Here is a 7,180-nt window from a genome sequence, read left to right on the forward strand (position 1 = left end):
TGGAATAACTGTTTCACAAATGATATCGGATATGTTCCTCACGTCGTAACTACAATCCCCTTCCCTTTCATAAATGTGACCTACCGAATTAGATTATTTACCGGATTTGATATATCATAAGCAACACGACGGATGCCACATGTGGAGCAGGATCTGCTTACCTTTCCGGAACACCTGAGATCACCCCCAGTTTTTGGTGGGGTTCGTGTTGTTTATTCTTTAGTTTTCTATGTTATGTCATGTGTACTATTGTTTGTCTATTTTTCCTTGTCATTTTTAGCAATAGCGTTGTCGGTTTATTTTCGATTTATGAGTTTGACTGTCCCTCTTGTATCTTTCGTCCCTCTTTTAATGACGAAGAAACTCCTGATCTAATAAATTAAAACAAACTATGAAATAAATGCTTTTTAGGCGAAATTAAAATAATCATATACATATACAGAATTTCAACCAAAGATGAAGAACTGGATCTTCCATGACTGTATTGGATACCTAAACTACATATGTGGCCTTAAAAACAACGGTAATTGCTGGGTCTTAGAGGTGCTCCACAAAACCTTTTTCTAAATCATCAACATCATTTTAATCAACAACCAAAGCCAGGCTTCAAAGTTATTGTAAAACTGCCTATTCTAGAGGTGGTGTGAATCAGATGTGGATACTAAAAATGCCAAAGATCTTTAAGAGTACATACAATCAAATACTCTTTCATCTCGAATAGTATTAAAATATTAGGCTTTACACAAGTATTCCCCATTCCAAACGATCAGAAAAAATGAAAGAGTTGGTATTGCTTTGTTTCATAAAAATATTAATGACCAACGTAGACACAAGCATCTTGTTTTAGGAAGGGATATATCCTACTTTGTAAACAATCACTCTGATTAAAACAAAAAAATCTCTGAAACTGACATTATAAAACTGTCCACTTGAATGGTTTTCCATTAATAATTTTGGGGCCCTTTATAGCTTGCTGTTCGGTGTGAGCCAAAATTCCGTGTTGAAGGCCGTACCTTGACCTATAATGGTTTACTTTTATAAATTGTTATTTGGATGGAAAGTTGTCTCATTGGCACTCATTCCACATCTTCCTATATCTATTTACATCTAGCAATTCAAAATAAGGGTCGTTTGAAAACAAAACTTTAGGACAAAAAAAGATGATTTGAGATTTCCAATTGTGAACTTTTCATTCCTATGTTGCAGCATTCAAGCAGCGCCTGCATACGGAGTAAACATCTCCCAATTGACCAGATATTCGCGGGCCTATATTTCCTTTATAGTGGGTTGCTGCTCACAAAGAAGCTATTAAACCAAGAGTTCCAAATGGTGAATTTGAAATCATCCCTGCGTAAATGTTAACGCCATCACGTGCACGAGTTGTTTGACCGTTACGGAATATCCCTTTTCACGAATGTGACCTACCGAATGACACTACTTACCGGGTTTGTAATAACATGAGCAACAATACGGATATCACATGTGGAGCAGGATCTGCTTACCTTTTCGAAGTACCTGTGATAATCCGCTGTTTTTGTGGGGTTCGTGTTGTTTGTCTTTAGTTTTCTAGGTTGTCTTTTGTACTATCATTTGTCTGTTTATAAAAAAGAAGATGTGGTATGATTGCCAATGAGACAACTATCCACAAAAGACCAAAATGACACAGACATTAACAACTATAGGTCACCGTACGGCCTTCAACAAAGCCCATACCGCATAGTGAGCTATAAAAGGCCCCGATAAGACAATGTAAAACAACGTTTGTCTTTTTTCTTTTTTAGCCATGTCGTTGTCAGGTTATTTTCTATCCATGAGTTTGAATGTCCCTGTAGTATTTTTCACCCCTATTTTATACACGTGTGCACAGCTCTAAAGAAAATTAATTTCGGTTAGATTTATTCCAATAAAAAGGGGGAAAACATTATCCACAGTTCATCGGCTTCTTATGAAGCTCTTATACCTGATAATCTTAATGAAACACAAGTTCTGATGAAATTAGGGATAACAGTTTGTTTTCAAATATTGATGTCAGTATTTGACGTGTAAAAAATACTTAGACAACAGAATAATCTGTACATCGAATTAGACGTTTTCATGTATGAAAGAATCAGGGAGGTCAAGTCTAACTCATGGTTTGTCTTTGGGTTCTTGATTAAATATGTAAGGCATCGATATGGTTACAAAATATTTTTATTTAGTTATTGGAAACGGTCACAATTACAGGAACGTCTTTTTTATTGATAGACTATACAAAATGCGTACGTTTGTAGTAAACTTATTTACGTAGTAATTTTAAAACAGGTGTATAACTTGATAAATATATGTTGTCATCTTATTGTCCTTGACTGTTACCTCCAAATTTTGCATCTGCATTTTTAAACGTATTTTAAATGGACATTGTACATTGACCTTTAATGGTTTACTTTTTATAAATTCTTATTCGGATGGAGAGTTGTCTCATTGGCACTAATACCACATTTCCTATATCTATTCTAACTTTTGTTTATTTTAACCGTAATACAAGATACCTTGAAAGTAGATGGTTAACTAAAAATAATATATAAACGATTTCTATATAATTATAAATATAACTAATACGTGGTAAGACAAGTGTATATTTAAAATAGTTGTTATAACTTTTAAAATTTAATATCATCATTTATATAGATAAAGGCAACCGTAGAATACCGGTTTTCAAAATCCATAAATCGATAAAGAGAAAGCAAATCCGGGCTAAAAACTTAAACTGAGGAAACAAACACATCAACTCTCAGCATCAAATATAAGAGGAAAACTTATGAACAACAGGTACACTGAAGTGCTATAAAAACATAGAATCGATATGTAAGATGACAACCGCCATATTTCTACATAGGACATTGTAAGAAGAAAAAAAGTGGGTTGAATCTAGTTTAATGCATGGCTAGCCAAAATTCTCACTTTTTAACAAATATCGCTAGACTGACAGCACTACGTTAGGTGTCGGTATTTTTCGCCCAATACGTTTTTTTTAAATATTGGAAACGAACTACATAACCGGAACTTCTTCTGTATATATTGGTCGATTTTACAAAATGCGGACGTGTAATGTACGTGTTTCTTTTGTATCTATTAAATATGTTTTTAACTTGATAAATTTATGTTGTCACATCATTGACCTTGACTGTGACATTCACAAATGCATTTCATGTTTATGACGATAAATGCACTATACCTCAAAGGAAGACTTTAAATTATACAATATAAACCATTTATATATTATAAATGTTTCATATAATTAGTATGTTGTAAGATAAACGTATATAATACCAGTTTACATGTATATGTTATTGCAAGCGAATCATATATCATTATACATTTATCAAGGAAATATCGATGTTTTTCACTAAAAAAAGAATATTATTGGAAACGCCCACAATAACCAGAACTTCTTTTGTTTTGATTGCTTACATAAAATGCGTACGTGTGTATGTAATTTCTTTGAAACAGGTTTCTAACTTAATTAATATATGTTGTCATCTCATTGTCCTTGATGGTTACCTTCACATTTAATACATTTGTGTAAACGTATTCTCAGATGACAATTCTACTGTATAATTTAGGCTGATGATGCAGGATAACTCAAAAGAAGACGTAAAATTAAGAAAATACCAACTCCGAGGAAAATTCTACACGGAATTTCCCTTTGCAAATGGAAAAAGTAAAAGCTCAAAACATCAAACGAATGGATAACAACTGTCATATTCTTGACTTGCTACAGGCACTAAAAGACTATGTATTGTTAAAATACAAACTACTTCTATATAATTATAAATATTACGAATTGTGCATATAAATCAGTAAATATGTAGATGCAGGGAAATTTCATATTTTTAATAATATAGACATCCATCAACAGTCGCACATGTAAAAATTTACGTTCTACACATTACAGTTATTTCATATTGAAGCACCATCAACAATTGATTAAGGAGCCAGTGTATTTATACAAAATTTTGGACACGTTTTGTTGCCTTTGCCACAAGCTGAACATAGAGAATCACTAATCATACTAAACAGTTCTGTATAACTGTTAACATCTGTTCCATTAGCATTAGTTGAATTATTGCCTGAAAAAAAAGATATAGAGAATCATCAATCTGTGAATTGATTTTCTCATTAAATGAAAATAACATAAGATTAGCTTTGACTCTTTTACTTATTATGTCTGTTTAGTTAACGCATCAATGTAAATATAACGGAATTTGATGAGACTGTCATCAAAGTGAGAGGGTAAGCTCTATAAAACCAGGTTTAATCCACCGCTTTCTACATTTGAAAATGCCTGTACCAAGTCAGGAATATGACAGTTCTTGTCCATTCGTTTTTGATGCGTTTTGTTATTTGATTTTGCCATGTAATTATGGACGTTCCGAATTGATTTTCCTCTAAGTTCAATATTTTTGTGATTTTACTTTTTAGCATTCGTGTCATGTTGTTTATGTCGCGCAATCTTATACATGTTTGTTTTTATGTGTGTTATGAGTGTTATGCATGTGTAAATCGTTGTTTGTTTGACATATTGTAGCTATGGTGAAACCATCGTTTGGTTTTAGCGTTTCAGTTTCAACTCTTACATAAAAATTTGAAACCTATCTTCAATGGAATATTGCCTAAACATCAATAAATTGCACTTAAAGAGCGTACCAAACAAGTTTTTTTGTATAAATTTGCATTCCACCAGAAAAGAATGAATAGCATAGGAGTATCGAAAAAAAATTCCTTTACATGAAATTTATACTGTAAGAATAATGCATAATAAATATCCGGATAAAAAGAAGAAAAATGTATAGACAACATGTATTAGAAGAATAATTTCGTAATTAAACTCTAGTTGACTGCTATTAAAAATATACTTGTCTTAAACATTCATTGCTAATATATTTAATTGTATAAAGGGTCTCCAAACTAATCATTGATTTCGATCAATAAGGTGCCTTTTCTATAGAGCATGCAAAAATCGACCAAAGGTAATCGTGATGTCATGACTGCATTGTGCCAAAACAAATATAACCTCTCGATGTGCTTAGATATTTCAGATACATCTGAAAGATTTATATAGCAAAAACGAAGTCTGTTGGTCCTTTATAAATTCTTTATCAATAAAACAAAAATGTTCGTGGCAAAAAAATATCATTAAAAAAAGGTTCTATGTAAGGGCAACGGAAAGATATGAAATGGTGTATATCTTTCCGTTGCCTTTACTGTCCAATGAGCAAAACCATTACCACATAAACAACTACTGTCTTAAGTCAACGTTCTGTCTTTTTTACTCCCAAAACATATAATAATGTAAGGTTCAAACCTTATTCGATAGTCAGCATGGTCAGTGCATGGTACCGCATGACAAAGACCACTTACACACAAAAGTTGATAAATTATTCTAAAAAAAATATAACATTTATTCCGAAAAATGCAAGGCTGGCAGATCTGTTCTCTTGATTGTAGTGTATTCAAATAAATCTTTTACTTTTCATAAGTATTGCTATTATCGTTCAATGTAATAGTTATGCTTTTAGGTGGTAAATTACAATACAGGGAGATTACTCTATACGAATAAGCTTAACGTTTTAAACAGCTACGTTCTATTGTTTAAGAAATATTGAGATTTTCAATGATAAAAACTAGTGTATGTCAAAATTCTGTATAACTAAGTCAGTTGTTTCTATAAAGTGTCTTGTTCCAGTTTTTGATTTTTTTTTACATTTTTGTCAAAGGGCCTAAATGAATATTTTGTTAAAACTTTATGAAAATTAAACGAGCTAAATTAATTTTAGTTGGGGTTTTTGGTACCACCTTAACGTATAGCTTGGGTTTTTTTTTGTTGTTTTTTTTTTATAAATCCAAACCGTTAATGAAATCAACATTACGTTAACGCGGACCGCGATGAGGACCCTTAATTTAATTGTAACGTTAACAGTAATTTGAATATAACAGGTAGCTCACAACAGAGGCGGGATAGCAGCAAACCCGTATTTGTTAAGTAAGAAAAATGTAATTGCAAGATAAATTCAGTTCGAAATAAAAACCATTCTCATAAACTTTTTTACTCAGAGCATAGATGTAGAATTCGCGAAGGCGGATTTAAGGAGCGCGTGCTCCCGCTTTTGTGTGAAGAAAAAATTCTGCCAAAATACATATATTGTAATGGGCACGGCTAAAACTTAACTGAGGAGAAAACGAATATATAAACCTTTTGCCGGTGTAATGGTTTGCTTACGCATGGGTTTTTTTCTGCATTATATGAAATTTGATGACTCTTTTCTCCTTTGTTCATTCTTTGTTGTTTCTAAATACAACCGTTTCAAAACCATGATATATATGTTCTTTGTGTACATGGTGCGTGTTTATGTTTTAACAATACACCCGAGACAAAGCAATAATTTAAATCAAGATTTATTGTGCAAAGATATTTGAAGTTAAATTATAATCGAATTAGCTTCTGACTAGCAGGAAAATAATCAATCAAAATATTGAAATAAAAATTAAAAAAAAACTTTTGAAGTTACAGTTTTTTTTAATAACCTTCCATTTTCATTATCATCTATCTTATTTTGATGTCAAATGCTGGGTCTTGTAAAGACTAAGTAAGCGCTGGCTGACAGAACTATAAGCCTTGTGTCTTTAAAAGATTTTCTCTGTTTTAACTATAAATATCAAAACAAGAAATCATTGTGTGAAACATTTCAAGCATTTGCTTTTATCTGTTTCAATGTTTGATGTTCTTTGTTTTCTCTTAATAAAATATTCAAACATACCTAACTCTAGAATGCTTTCACCGAAGCCACACAACGCTATCACATTGATGGCAAAAAATACATATCTATTCATTTTCTGATTTGACAAAGTAACACAAAATCCGTGTGGTTTATAATGTCATGATAACGGTTTGATGTGTTTAACTGACAGGAACATTGATTTACAGCTGACCTTCATCACATATGGACATGAATTCAGTATTTATAAATTGTTTAATTATTTCCCCTTTTCCTTGTTTTGCAAATACGTATATACATTATAACAGATAACATGGTGTTTTTTCTTCATTAAACCAATTAATAAGGACATTATATATATAGACGACCTGTGACATTAACTATAAATAATTTATTTTCTTTAGGTAAAATGTGTACGTGGACGG

General features: G+C 31.9%; 1 long non-coding RNA gene across 1 annotated transcript; it reads right to left on the reverse strand.

Annotated features, from left to right (window-relative positions):
• Positions 1-3,852: 3,852 nt before the first annotated feature.
• Positions 3,853-6,906, reverse strand: LOC143056019 (uncharacterized). The gene is made up of 2 exons (XR_012972207.1): positions 6,798-6,906; positions 3,853-4,109 (listed from the first exon to the last, which is right to left on the reverse strand). It is a non-coding gene; the product is annotated as an uncharacterized LOC143056019 (long non-coding RNA).
• Positions 6,907-7,180: the final 274 nt, after the last annotated feature.

Source organism: Mytilus galloprovincialis, chromosome 13 (genome assembly GCF_965363235.1).
Source record: "Mytilus galloprovincialis chromosome 13, xbMytGall1.hap1.1, whole genome shotgun sequence".
NCBI classification, from domain to species: Eukaryota; Metazoa; Mollusca; class Bivalvia; order Mytilida; family Mytilidae; genus Mytilus; species Mytilus galloprovincialis.